Source organism: Ovis canadensis, chromosome 20 (genome assembly GCF_042477335.2).
Source record: "Ovis canadensis isolate MfBH-ARS-UI-01 breed Bighorn chromosome 20, ARS-UI_OviCan_v2, whole genome shotgun sequence".
Lineage (NCBI taxonomy): Eukaryota > Metazoa > Chordata > Mammalia > Artiodactyla > Bovidae > Ovis > Ovis canadensis.
In genome coordinates, this window is record NC_091264.1 from 26753671 (window position 1) to 26768363 (window position 14693).

A 14693-nucleotide genomic window follows, 5' to 3' on the forward strand; every position below is an offset into this window, starting at 1 on the left:
TCATAGATGGGGGTGCCCCAAATGAGCATGAAGGTGAAGACAAGAGCTAAAAACAGGTGTCTGGGGGGAACTTGCCTTGTAAGAAGAGCTCAGCAGGGAAGGCAGAGAACTGGGGAGCCCGCGAGGTGGGGAGTTCTTTCTACTGAGAGTCCAGCTCTCTCTTTAATGAACTTTTGGGCAACAAAATCCCATCCAAAGGCAGGCATGTCAAGGGTTCATGCTCCATGGATAAAGCCTATGTCCTTCAAGCCATGCTGTAGACCTAGTGTTACAGTGCAACAGCGTCTTCCCTGCATTTCTAGAAATTCTCTTTCTCAAATCCCAAGTCTCAAGAAAAGTCAGTCAAGAAAATTGAAAAATAGGAGAAAGTTGTGAGAGTTAAAGCTTCATAATCAACATAGAGATGTGACTGGTTTGAAGGGATCAACTGAAGATGTCAAGTTGAAAGCAAAAGCTGAAAACCCTGATATGTGGAGTTGAAGGTTAAGGTCAGTGTCTCTGGGAACTGGGTCAAGCACTCATAGGTAGGAATTTTACTGTCTAAACTGTCAGTCTTGCTTGTAGCTGTGGCTATTATATCAGTGTATGTTGGGAGCCCTGTCTGCTGCCAATGGTGAGTCATTCTTACAGATAAAATAAATATTAATAAGTTTATATGCATAGTATATCTTATACAAATCCTCTGAGTGATATTCTAAGAAATAAGCTTTGGAAGCAAAATAAGCCCTTAAATTGGCAATTTGGTATGTGTAGTCCTGTTAACTTGCTGGCATCTGAATGCTACATTCTTCAAGTACTACCCAGTCACCATCACTGACATTTCCCAGTGCTTGAATATTCGCTGTGGGAGAAATGCAAAGAGAAGAAAATAAGAAGGCTGCAGAATTCCCAGACCCCAAATCAGAAGCTGATCTAAAATCTGTATGAGCAAAGGCAATATCAATTTTAGCGGCAAAAAGAAAATCAGGGAAAGCAGACAAAGCATTTTTGTTGTTAAACAAAAAATGAGCTTAGATGAAGCAATGTGAGTCCTAACCATCAAATTGAAAGCAATTTTGGACATTTGCCTGACAATTCCAACAATGTCAACACAAAAGTTTCTATTTTTTCCTATGTCTGGAATTTTTGTTACAAAACGAAGATCAGGTCAAGTGGTGCCTTGTGGGTTTAAAATTTTTTATTTTTATTTATTCATTTGTAAAGAGTATTAAATTTGTTACAGTATTGTTTCTGTTTTATGTTTTGGTTTTTTGGCGGCGAGGCATGTGGGATCTTAGCTCCCCGACCAGGGATCGAACCCACGGCCCCTGCATCGGAAGATGAAGTTTCAACCACTGGACCGCCAGGGAAGTCCCATAAATTTTTTAAAATATTAAATACCTGTGTCTTTCCATTTTTAATGACTTTAATCATTAATTTTGTGTTACTGCTCCTTTATTTTAATGTTTTCTCTTTCATGTATCTACATTAGGAGGCAGCAAATTTACATGTTATTGAAATACATAGTCTTGTCAAAATATGTTGATTCAGAGTATGGGAATACCTTGGAGATATTACAGGTTTGGTTCCAAATCACCACAATTAAGCAAATATTGCAATAAAGCAAGTCACAAATTATTTGGTTTCCCCAGTGCATATGAAAGTAATGTTCTTACTGTGCCATAGTCTATTAAATGTGCAATAAATATTAAATGTCTAAAAACAATGTATATACCTTAAGTTAAAATACTTTATTGTTAAAAAATGCCGACATCTTCTGAGCCTTCATCGAGTCATAGTAGTAACATCAAAAGATCACTGATTATAGATCCCCATAACAAGTATAATAATGATGAAAAATCTTGAAATACTGCAAGAATTGCCAAAATGTGGCAAAGAGAAATGAAGTGAACAAATGCTGTTGTAAAAATATCACTGATAGACTTGCTCGACACAAGCTTGCCACAGATCTTCCTTCAATTTGTAAAAAAAAAAAAAATCACTATTTGTGAACAGGACAAACCAAAAAAGCAAAGCACAATAAAACAAGGTGTGCAGTAACAGTGTTAACAATGAAACATGTGTTTATTTTATAGTTTTGGCTGTGCCACATGGCATGCAGGGTCTTGTGACCAGGGATCAAGCCTGAGCCCCCTACAGTGGGAGTGTGGAGTCTTTTTCTTTTAACTTTTAATTTTGTATTGGGATATAGCCGATTAACAATGTTGCAGTAATTTCAGGTGAACAGCAAGGGGACTCATTCATACGTATACAGGTATCCATTCTCCGCTAGACTCCCTTCCCATCCAGGCTGCCGCATAACATTGAACAGAGTTCCATGTACTATACGGTAGGTCCTTGTTGGTTATCCGTTTTAAATACAGCAGTGTGTGCATGACCATCCCAGGCTCCCTCACTCTCCCTTTCCCCTGGCCACTGTAACTTTGCTTTCTAAGTCTGTGAGTCTCTTTCTGTTTTGTGAGTTCACCCGTGCCATTTCTTTGTAGATCACACATATAAGGGACCATATGCTATTTCTCCTTCTCTGTCTGACTTCACTCTGTATGGGGAGTGTAGAGTCTTAACCACTGGACCACCAGGAAAGTTCAACGTTGTTTTTTGTTTTTCTGTTTTTAATAAAAGACCTCTGAGACTTTTAACACAACCTCATTACAAAAAAATGATTCATTTATTATTTACGGTCATTCACTTTTAAAAAACACACAAATATAGTATTATGCTGCTGCTGCTAAGTCGCTTCAGTCGTGTCCGACTCTGTGCGACCCCATAGACTCCCAGGCTCCCCCGTCCCTGGGATTCTCCAGGCAAGAACACTGGAGTGGGTTGCCATTTCCTTCTCCAATGCAGGAAAGTGAAAAGTGAAAGGGAAGTCGCTCAGTCGTGTTCGACTCTTCGCGACCCCATGGACTACAGCCTACCAGGCTCCTCTGTCCATGGGATTTTCCAGGCAAGAGTACTGGAGTGGGTGCCATTGCCTTCTCCATATAGTATTATAGAGAGTAGAAAATACAGCATGATTTCAGGAATTTCCAAGGATTCTCAGGATTCCAATTCCAAATCCACCAAATTAGTACCTGTCAGGAATTTGGGAACACTGCAGACCAGTGGACTCACCCCTGGATGGGATCACTGGATTTACCCAGCCGCAGGGGTGCTGGAGCAAGACTGAGAGGGCAGTTGAACCCCACACCAGTCCCGAGTAACCTCCAGGGCAGGATGTCAGGTCCACCAGCAGTGACCACCCCTTCAGTCTACACTGACCTCACACCCAGCACTCCAGCGCCCTCACCAAGCTTGAAACAATGCATACCCTGGGTCAGCCTCTCTCTTCCCTGGTCCTCAGGAGAAGAGAAAAGTAACATTTACCTTCCTCCTGATTTTGTCCTTTTTAAATGTCAACAGGGGAGGGAAGGGCCCGGTTCCTATTTCAGCTCCACATCAGATGGCCCAGCAGAGTCCCTCCCCCGACATCTCTTTATATAGGGTGGGGGAGGGGTGTGAGTCAGTATGCCCCCCTAGGATCCCTGGAAGATCAGGGTGGTTCAGGGGCCAGTAAGGCTTCCCTTATTCGGTGTGGCAAGCTGGGCACCTCTCCTTTGAGCTTCCTGGGATCCAGGAAATGCAGAGGGGGATGAAAGGCACACAACGAAGAGAGTGTCTGGCCCTTTGCCTCAGGGTGGACAGCGCTTCTATCTATTGATGCATCCCGAAGTCCCGAGATTTAATGTTTTAACACAGCACATCTTTCAAATGTTCACAGCTCTGTGGGTCAGGAATTCAGACAGGTTACATCAGGGCAGCTCATCTCCAACCCATGTGATGGTGTCTCCTGGGGCTGGACTGTCCATGGCCTCTTCACTCACGGGTTGAGCAGGGCTCAGCAGGCTGCGGCGTGCTTGGAGTGGCTCTACCAGGTCATTTATCTGAGTTCCTTGGTTTTCCTCAATGTAATCCCAGGGGCTCTCTCTACCTGTGGGACTTTTCCAAGTGATGGTCTTTCCTGAAATGTGTGCTGCTTAGTCACTCCGTAGAGCTTGACTCTTTTCGACCCTTATGGACTGTAGCCCACCAGGCTCCTCTGTTCAAGGGATTTTTCAGGCAAGAATACTGGAGTGGGTTGCCATTTCATCCTCCAGGGGATCTTCCCAACCCAGAGAATGCATCTCTTCCCAATGCATCTCCTGTGTCTCCTACATTGCAGGCGGATTCTTTATCTACTGGCTGAAAGTCCTACATGGTGGTTTAGGTTCACGAAAGTTCAAAAGTGGAAGCTGTCAAGTCGTTGGGTGCTGGCAACCGGCCCTGCAGGAGGAAAAAGAAAAGGAGACAAGGAAGTGGGGGGAGGGGGCAAGAAGGATGGAGAGAGGGCAGGAAGGAAGAGGGGGAAGGAGGGAGGAAGAGGGGGAGGGGAAAGAAGAAAAGAAGGAAGGCCCCTAATTTGTATCTGCTGCTGCTGCTGCTAAGTCGCTTCAGTCATGTCCGACTCTGTGCGACCCCATAGACGGCAGCCCACCAGGCTCCCCCGCCCCTGGGATTCTCCAGGCAAGAACACTGGAGTGGGTTGCCATTTCCTTCTCCAGTGCATGAAAGTGAAAAGTGAAAGGGAAGTTGCTCAGTCGTGTCCGACTCTTATCCTCCCCATGGACTGCAGCCCACCAGGCTCCTCTGTCCATGGGATTTTCCAGGCAAGAGTACTGGAGTGGGGTGCCATTGCCTTCTCCATAATTTGTATATAGGATTTGCCAATTTCTATACGGCAAATATTTCCATCAAGATTAATTTCAGGCTACCAACTTGATGTCAATCAGTTCATAAAATTCCTGAAAATTTAACAATAAGTCCTTGCACGCAGATACGAGCCAGCTTCAGCACATCAGGGCTGTCAGGCCTTCTTAAGGTTTAGGCCCAGAATTGACCCAAATCAGTTCTACCATATTCTATTGATTAAAGCACATCTCTGGCCAGCCCAGAATCAATGTGGGAGGGGAGTACATAGGCCATGATCCCTGGAGGTGTGTTTCATTGGGAGCCACCACAGTAACAGATAACAAGGGACAATAATACCGTTGACAGCTATTGTTACCTTGTGGCCACAGGTAACAGATGCTCGGGCCAAGCATCTTACGCATATTACCTTTTTTCAGTTTGATGAAGTAAGTGTTATTAACCCCACTTTAAAGGTGAAGACCCTGAGATCAGAGAGGGTGACAAGCGTATGTAACTTCAGATCCTACTTGCCTCCACAGTGAGGCATCTCCTTTGCAGGAGGGTAGAGGCATTGCGGTTTGGGGTTGGTAGTGGGGAGTTCAAGAGTATTGGGGAAGGACTTCCCTGGTGGTCCAGTGGTTAAGACTCCACTTTCTCACTACTGAGGGCCCAGGTTTGATCCCTGGTCAGGGAACTAAATCCCCAATGCCACAATGAAGATCCTGTGTGCTGCAGCTAAGACCTGGCACAGCCAAATTAAAAAAAAAAAAAAAAAACGTACTGGAGAGCACAGGAAATCAAATTTTATTAAATGAGCATTCATCAAATTTGGGAACGTGATGGGAAAGGACATGAATGAACATGAAGAGGAAGGGCAAAGAGAGTAATTCACTGAAATCCTAAAATATTATAGCACAGCCATCCAGTACTTACAATGTGCAAGGGACACTGACACGAATTTCATACCTGATCTCATGTAACCCCTACGATCCTGTGTGGGAGGCTCCGTGGTTACCCCCATCTTACCTATGAGGAAACTGGCCCAGAGGAGTTACCTGGTGTATTAATCTGCTCAGGTTGCCTAGGAGAATTCCATAGACCGGGTGGTTAAAACACCAGAAATTTATTTTCTCACAATTCTGGAGGCTGAAGTCTAGGATCAAGGTATCAGCTGGGCTGGTTTCTGGTTAGGAGGCCTGTCTTCCTGGCTTGCAGACAGCAGCCTTCTCAGTGTAGCCTCCCACGGCTTTCCCTCTGTGCACTTGGGGAAAGAGGGAAAAAGAGAGAGAGAGAGCTGGTGTCTCTTCCCCTGCTTATTAAGACACCAGTTCTATCAGATTAGGGCCCCACCCTTATGACCTCACGTAAGCTTTAAAAAAATGTATCTATTTATTTATTTGACTGGGTCTTAACTGCAGCATGTGGCATCTTTTAGCTGCTTTAATGCAGGATATTTAGTTGAAGCATAGTGGGATCTAGCTCCCTGACCAGGGATCAGACCCGGGCTCCCTGTATTGGGAGCTCACAGTCTTAGCCACTGGACCACCAGGGAAGTCCCAGACCTCATTCAACGTTAAAGAAAGTGAAGTCGCTCAGTCGGGTCCAACTCTTTGCTACCCCATGGACGGTAGCCCACCAGGCTCCACAATCCATGGGATTTTCCAGGCAAGAATGCTGGAGTGGGCTGTCATTTCCTTCTCCAGGGGAACTTCCCAACCCAGGGATCGAACCTGGGTCTCCTGCATTGCAGACAGATGCTTTACCGTCTGAGCCACTAGGGAAGCCCATATTCAGCCTTAATTACCTCCTAAATGCCCTGTCTCCCAAGGATCCATAGCCCAGAAAAGGTTAAGAACTCCTGTTTAAAGGCAAATAAGTAAGAGGGACTTCTCTGGAGGTCCAATGGTTAGGACTCCATGCTTCCGATGCAGGGGGCACAGGTTCAATCCCTGGTCGGTGAACAAGGATTCCACATGCTACAAGGGGCAACGGAAAAATGAAAAAAGGCAAGTAAAAAGCGGCACCCTGCTGGCGCGTGGTACCCAAAGAGGGGATACTAACTGAGAAAAGACACGAGACTGGTTATAATGAGCACCTGGGTGACAGATGAGGGTTTGAGAACCTAGTTCTTGTCCAGTAATGCCGCCCTAGTGGTCCATATCTGTGTCAGGCATCGCGAACCTGACCCAGACCAAGGATTCCGACCTGGTGGGGCCAGCCAGGGAGCAGGGAGGATTGACTCTGAAGGCGAGCCAGTCAGTCCACCCTTCATCCAGTGACTGCAGCCTCCGCCCCATGCCGCTCTCGGCCCCCTTTCCCCACCATGTGTGGGCAGGCTGGGCATCCCGGGAGCCAGGTGCCTGTTGCACCGAGAGGCAATTTATGAACCGTGGGTATTTTGTCTGTTTACTTGAAAGCACAAAAATTTGTCACTTGTGTGGGTAATTTGCTGCTAATTACGAGCTTACAATCTGCAGATAGGAAAATCAGGGCCAACGTGCGCTTCTTGAGGAAGAGGAAAATTACCCCAAGTAGTGTGTAATTATACACTTAGCGGGCACCGCACTCCCAGCCCTCGCCCTTCCCACGGCGGGGCTGACGGTGCAGGGTGAGTTTGCACACATGCCCGCTGGGGCTCCCTCCCCAGGAGGGGAGGGGGGAGAGGAGAGGGCCCTCCTGCTGCTAGCGAGGCCCCAGGACACCCGGAGGCGGCTGGGACTCAGCCCTTCCCTCCTCCACCGAGCAAAGAAAGGTGTGGGAAAAGGGGTCAGGCGACCCCCTCAGGAAGCATCCAGTCTGAGAGGAGAGACACAGCCTCTGTCCTCAAGGGCTCCCAAGTCCACTGGGAAAGGCAGAGGCCAAGACCTCAGGAAGACTCCAGGCTGATGGAAGGGACACAGTTCCTGCCTACAGAGACCCACTCCGACTGGGGGGCACAGAGGCCTACCCCCCAGGAACTGCTGCTCTGACATCAGGGCAGACGTCACATCGTGCCCATGCCATTGGGGGGGCCTGTTGGAGCCGCACAGCGCTGCCCGTTGGACAGGGAGTCTGCTTGCCCTGGAGACTTCTCTGATGAGGAAGGCATAGGCCCTGGTCTTCGAAGCCCCCAGTTTCATGGGGAGACACAGTTGCTGTACCCAGGAAGCCCTTGGTCTGATGGGAGAGACAAGCTCCTGCACTCTGGGTACCTCTCTATTTGATGGGGACACATAGCTCCAAATTTCTGATTTCTTGCTGTCTGAGCTTCTGTCTGTCCTTCTCCATATAAGAGGAACAATTTGACAGTGAGCCTGAGGTTAGCATGCTAATCACCCTGTCCTGCTGTGGAAGTCATGCCTCAGCCTGCAAAGCCTTCCCATAGGTACGTCCAGCACCCTCTCCCCCAAAACCCTCACGCTTTTCATTTCCCTCCAGCCATCCCCGATGGTGAGTTGGGTGATCCTAGAAAATCCCTCTCCCTTCCTCTCTTCCTGATCCCTTTTATTTCCTGGCCTAAATCATTCATGACTTATAATAAAGGCCTCCACTGCCCCTCCCAGGCCCCCGCAGAAAATATTATTTAACAGAAAGGTGACAGTTATGTAATTTAGTCTCTGTCTCCATTATTGATGAATTCGACTATGAAATATTTAGGCTCCTCCATGTTCTGCTGCTCAGGGTCTGACAGTAACAGTGTCATATTCTGGTTTATCCTCATGGAAGATATGTCAATCAGGAATGCCCTGCCTCATACACCCAGGGCTACACTCTGCTCAGCACAAACTGCCGCTCTCCACACTCAGGGCTCCACCCAGCACTGACATTAAAGCTTCTTTTGTCCCCCAGGGATCTTCTGTATCACTTAGCCACCAGCAAAGTCATCAGTCCACAGAGGGAGCTGTGAATTCAGTTTGCGATGGAAGAGAAGAGGGACAGAGGGAGGTGGGGCAGGGAAGAAGGCATTGTGTATTAGCTGGCTCTGTGTTTAGTCATTTAATTCTCCCACCAACACTGCTGCTGCTAAGTCGCTTCAGTCATGTCTGACTCTGTGCGACCCCATAGACGGCAGCCCACCAGGCTCCCCCTTCCCTAGGATTCTCCAGGCAAGAATGCTGGAGTGGGTTGCCATTTCCTTTTCCAATGCATGAAAGTGAAAATTGAAGGTGAAGTCGCTCAGTCGTGTCCGACTCTTAGCGACCCCATGGACTACAGCCCACCAGGCTCCCCTGTCCATGGGATTTTCCAGGCAAGAGTACTGGAGTAGGATGCCATTGCCTTCTCCACCCACCAACACTATAAGGTAGGTATTATTACAGTTCATTTGCATTTGAGGAAACGGAGGCTCAGAGAGGTTAAGACATTTTCCTGAGGTCACCCAGCTAGCCTCTGGCAGGGCTGAAAGGTAACACTGATCTGCCTTACAAGCCTCTGTTCTCTCGTCTGATGAAAACAGACTCTGCCAGAAGACAGATTGTGACAGAAGACATGACTTGGGCAACACAACACGTGCGTTCAGTGAGTCCCAGTCCTGGGCTCTTTCTGTTCCGGATCCTAGTTCTTATCTGGGAATTCCAGATGGAGTGAGAAGACAGGCAAGAAGAGAGAAGACAGGGTTCTCATCCTCAGAGGATTTCCAGCCTGATGGGGGAGACAGTGTCCTTGAGGACTCACCATTATGAGCAGGAAGCCACAGTTGATTCTGCTGGCCAGGCAAGGGTAGATCTGCAACTTGGGAAACTGAGGCCTGGGCATCATCTTCCTGCCCTGGAAGCTGGAGAGAAGGACTTTGAGCCTTTTAACATGACACAGCCCTCCGGGCTGCCCTGTAACCCTCTGGGGATGCTGTTTCCCTGAAAATTCACTGAGAAGACCTTCCTTCTGGCTCTCCAGGTTGACTGTCTGTCTGTCTGTCTGTCCCCAGATGCAGGTGATTGATGAGCAGTTCCTATGTGATGTTAAAATATGCATTAGGCTAATCGCATGCTAATTAAACAGACGAGGCCATTACAGCTGCTCAGGAGCCCATCTGTGCTCCGGGGTATCCCTGGGTGGCTGGCAGGGCTGGGGGCCTCAAGACACTGAGGATCCAGACTGCAAGGGGATGAACGAGGTGACCTTCAGAGGGAGCTGAAGGGTCATTAGGCTGAGGAGAGCTGGAGAGTGGAATTGGGAGGCATTTCAATACAAGAGCTTTCTGACCACATGTTATTAAATAAGGGTAATGAGCTCCCTGTTGGTGGAGTTAAGCAAACAGATAAGTAAGGTTTCCTGCTGCATCTGGTGGAGAGAAGAATGAATGAATTCTGTGACTGTTTCCATTTTCAAGATTTGGGCTCGAAGAATATAGGACAAGGCCCTTACCTTCCTAGGGAGAGTGGGGGAGGGGTGCCTAAACAGACAGCAAGGAAGAGTCTGGAGATCTGCTCCTCCCCCATCAAACAAGGACTCATAGTATGTGCCCTGAGGGCCCCAGAGCTCTGGGAGGTGGGATGGGACCCATGGAGACACCCCCACTTCTCAGCCCCTTTGCTATCCCTGCAGGAGAGACGTTTCTGCTGGGGTCTGGGGATGGGCTCAATTCATTTCATCGTCTGGCGCCTTGTGTGTAAATATTTCATATCCCCATTGAATATTTTGGGATGATTATGAATTCTTGATGTGATAAGAACCTTGGTATGTATGAGATGCAGTCAGCCGCCCGGAGGGGAGGCACAAGGGAGGGCGAATCAGATAAATCATTACACGCTCTGAGCCCGGAGTGAACCAGCCAACACCCACAGCTCACTCCTCGGCTACGTGCCAACCACACATCACCCAATTTCCCACCTAGGTACCGTGCACAGGCCATCCACACCGTAACACACTTGTCGCACATTCCACCCACATACCACCACATGCCACTACATGCCAGTTGCATGTCACCCAGACTCCAACCACGTGCATGCCATCTACTTTCTTTTCTTTAATATTTATTTTATTTACTTGGCTGTACTGGGTCTTAGTTGCAGCAGTCATTTTCTTTTAGTTGCAACGTGTGGAATCTTTTAGTTGGGGCACATGGAATCTAGTTCCCTGACCAGAGATGGAACCCAGGGCCCCTGCATTGGGAGCTCAGAGTCTTGGCAATGGACCACCAGGGAAGTCCTACCATCCACTTACTCTCTGATCCTGCTAATCCTCATTGCCATCATCACCATCTCCCATCCACCCAGTGATCATTCCCAGAAGCCCTCCATGGTTCAGCATCTTACATGAGGTCAGAATGACAGGGATCATGACCTTGCAATAATTACAGCACAGACAGGGGAGACGACAATCACAAGACTGCTGCTGCTGCTGCTGCTAAATCGCATCAGTCGTGTCTGACTCTGTGTGAACCCATAGATGGTAACCCACCAGGCTCCCCATTCCCTGGGATTCTCCAGGCAAGAACACTGGAGTGGGTTGCCATTTCCTTCTCCAGTGCATGAAAGTGAAAGTGAAGTCCCTCTGTCGTGTCCTACTCTTCACCACCCATGGACTGCAGCCTACCAGTCTCCTCCATCCATGAGATTTCCCAGGCAAGAATACTGGAGTGGGTTGCCATTGCCTTCTCCAAATCACAAGCCTAAACAGTACCAAAACAGGTCTTCAGTTCGTTTCAGTCGCTCAGTCATGTCCAACTCTTTGTAACCCCACGAACTGCAGCACACCAGGCTTCCCTGTCTATCACCATCTCCCAGAGCTTGCTCAAACTCATGTCCATCGAGTCATTGATACCATCCAACCATCTCATCCTCTGTCATTCCCTTCTCTTCCTACCTTCAATCTTTCCCAGCAGCAGGGTCTTCTCCAGTGAGTCAGTTCTTTGCATCAGGTGGCCAAAGTATTGGAGCTTTACCTTCAGCCTCAATCCTCCCAATGGATATTCAGGACTGATTTCCTGTGGATTGACTCATTTGATCTCCTTGCAGAAACAACTGCAAGTGAAAAGTTCTCATTTTGCTTACGAAACAAAAAGTGTCTCGTTTGGTAACTAAAACGTCCAGTCCATTAAGGGGGTAAAAAGGGGGCGGGAGTGCAGATGAAACAAAACTGGCCATGTGCTGAGAACAGCTGAAGCTGAGCAATGGACCACAGGAGACCATTACAGAATTTTCTCCACTTGAGGATACGTTTAAACTTTTCCATAATAAAGTCTGTTTAAAGTCCAGTTTACGTCTTTCCAGAGCGGCACATTCATACAAACTGGAAGGCTCTTCATAGCTGCCCACCCAAGGTGGCCAGCCCCCTGCTGTGAGAAGGGGATTGACGTGTTTCACTTGCTTCTAGTCTCTTTCCCCATGAGAGCCGCACTTTCTTTCCCCAATCACCAGGCCACTCTGCCCCCCCAAAGTCTGGGGATGAGGGGAGCAGGAAAGGTGTTACTTGCCTGGTACTGTCTCATACTCTAGTGGAGGTCTCCTACGGCTCAGCTGCCTCCTCCTCACAAGGGGACCTTCATAGGTTCTTTAAAGGCACTCCCCCCCCCAACCCAGCTCACTGCTGGGCTTTCTCACCTGTCATCGTTCCCTGAGGTGCATGTGGCACCCTCCAGCTACCATTTCATCTGCCATCAATCTCTGGGCATCTGCTGGTCCATTCCTTTGGAAAGACTACAGACCAATCCCAGTTGGCTCCCAGATGCCTTATGGGAAATTCTCAGCATCCTTTGCCCCTACAAATGTGGACTCATCTGCCATCAAAGCAGGTGGCCAGGCATAGCTACTAGGTCCCCATATGGCGTTCTCTCTGTGTCTGTGTGCAAATTTCCCTCTATAAGGATGCCAGTTATTGGATTTAGGGACTAGCATTGTTCACATCTGCAGATACCTTATTTCTGAATAAGACCACATTCATGGGTATCCCCAGCATATCTTTTTAGGGAACACAATTCCACCTACAACAACCATCCAGGAGGAGAGGCCTAGTGAGAGTTTGAGAATGTGGGCTTGGAGCTTGGAACTGACGTCTTCCAGGCTGGGGCCAAGAGGGAGGGAGGGTCTTATGTGCTGTCCTCCTAATCTCCTGCATGAAGTTCCACAAGAGGTTTTGAAGAAGGAAGTGAAAGAGAGGGGAGAGACTCTGTGATAGAGCAGATCCAATGGAAGAAATCCTAAGATGGGAATATTGAGGCAGAGGGGGCTGAAGAAGGATAAAACTGTCTCCCCAGGGGCCAATAGGGCAGGTGTTCAGGGGAAAACAAAAATCTCATATAGCTCCCCCCAACCAAAGCCTGAAAAGTCCACCATTTGGGGCTCTTTGTACCTGGAATATCATCCCCAGTAGACTATAATTTCAGAGTGGGATTGATAAGATAGTTCTTATAACATGCTAGGCACTGTTCTTTTTAAAAATTTTCTCGGAGTATAGTTGATTTATAATACCGTGTTAGTTTCAAGTATACAACAAAGTGAATCATATATATGTGTATATATATCCACTCTTTTAGATTCTTTTCCCATATAGGCCATCACAAAGTATTGAGTAGAGTCCCCTGAACCAGACAGTAGATTCTTATTAGTTGTCTATTTCGTAAGCGTGTTCACTGTCAGATGCTGTTCTAAGTGCTGGGGACACAGTGGGAAACAAAGCAGATAACATCTGTCTTTGGGGCTGATATTCTAGTAGGACCACATATTAGACTCATGTTTTAATAAAGACTCACCACTCAGTTCACTTTCTGGAGCAACAGAAAGCCCAGAGCAGAGCCCTTAGGTAATAGGACGCACATCCAGTCGGTTTTGTTCTTGGTGATGAGGAAGACGGCTGCAGCTCAGGAAAGAACCAGGCTGAGATTTGGAAGACTGGCTGGAACACGTGAGGAGGTCTTGGGCAAGTTTCTGTCTCTCTCCAGGCCTCAGTTTCCTTGTGGGTAAAGTGACAGGACTGCAGCAGATAATATGTCAGCCATATTCTGGTTTTGAACCTCTCCAGGTCTATGAGCCATTTGACAACTTCGGGTCCAGTTCTCTCCTCCCCATCCCTTTTCCAGCTTTTCCGGGTCCCTTGAATCTTTCTCACAAACTCTATTTCCCTCCCTGGGATCACTGCAGATGCCTCCAGAGTTAGACGATCCCTTCTCCCAGGTGCCAAGCTCTCTCCACCCTTGAAGAGGTGAGGCCAAGGTGTAGACTCTTCTGAGTCTCTTCTCCCTCTGAAGAAAACTCCTGGGCCTGCGCAGTGCCTCCAGGGAGAAGACAACTCCCCAGATCCTGCCAGAAGGTTCAGATGCACGCAGTCTGCTGGTGACCTGTCTCCAGCCCCTGCTTTACTTGATAAATGGATAGAGTCTGTCTCCAACTTCTTGCCCACCCACTCCTCCATCTTCAGGCTGCCCTTTGGGACATCTTCCCCCTTCAAAGTCCGGCTTACTCATTCATTGAAAGATGCTGACGATAGGAGGAAAGCAATAGATCATCTTGCCCAAGCCCTTGTTTTACAGTAAGGAGACCAGAATTCAGAATGGTTGAGTGACCTGATGGAAATCGCTGTCAGACTGTCTCCAAAGCTCTGTGGGCTTGGCCTCAGTTCCAGTTTGATGAGGAAGAGTCTCCCCAGTGTCTGGGGGAACACAGGATGTCCACTTTTGCCCAGTCCTAGACATGCTGGCTTGTTCCCAAGTCAGGGTAAGGGCCTGGGTGAAGTGACTCTCCTCCCAGTCCAGTCTCTGTTTCATAGGTAAACAATTCTTTTGACCAGTCTTGAGCATATCCTGGGTCTGTTTTTCAACCCATCCTTCCCCCAACTCTTTTCTATAACGGACTGACCCTGCAGGCTATATTTATCAGGCTCTAGGCCAACCCATTTCCTGCTCTTTGGGACTTACAGAAAGCATTGGTGAGAGACTGGAAGGCAAGAAGGAGGGAAATGCCAGGGAATTTTTGCCCCTTCTCTCTGTGCCTCTGTTGACATTTTTAGCAGCTTTCACATCTCTTTCCAGGCAGCAAGTCCTGCTCAACAGGGCAACTGTGTTTCCCCTGACG

The 14693-nt window shown here is 47.9% G+C and overlaps 1 long non-coding RNA gene across 3 annotated transcripts in view; it reads right to left on the reverse strand.

The window, feature by feature from the left end:
- Window positions 1-2649: 2649 nt before the first annotated feature.
- LOC138425850 (uncharacterized) overlaps window positions 2650-14693 on the reverse strand; it is a 76796-nt gene continuing 64752 nt past the window's right edge. The window contains exons 2-4 of one of the 3 annotated variants that reach the window (XR_011251426.1): window positions 9361-9460; window positions 5763-5968; window positions 2650-4302 (exon numbers count right to left, since the gene is read on the reverse strand). This is a non-coding gene — a long non-coding RNA (uncharacterized lncRNA). Of the gene's footprint in view, window positions 4303-5502; window positions 5969-9360; window positions 9461-11490; window positions 11825-14693 lie in introns of those variants that run through there. The other 2 variants (XR_011251425.1, XR_011251424.1) reach the window with 2 other exon arrangements.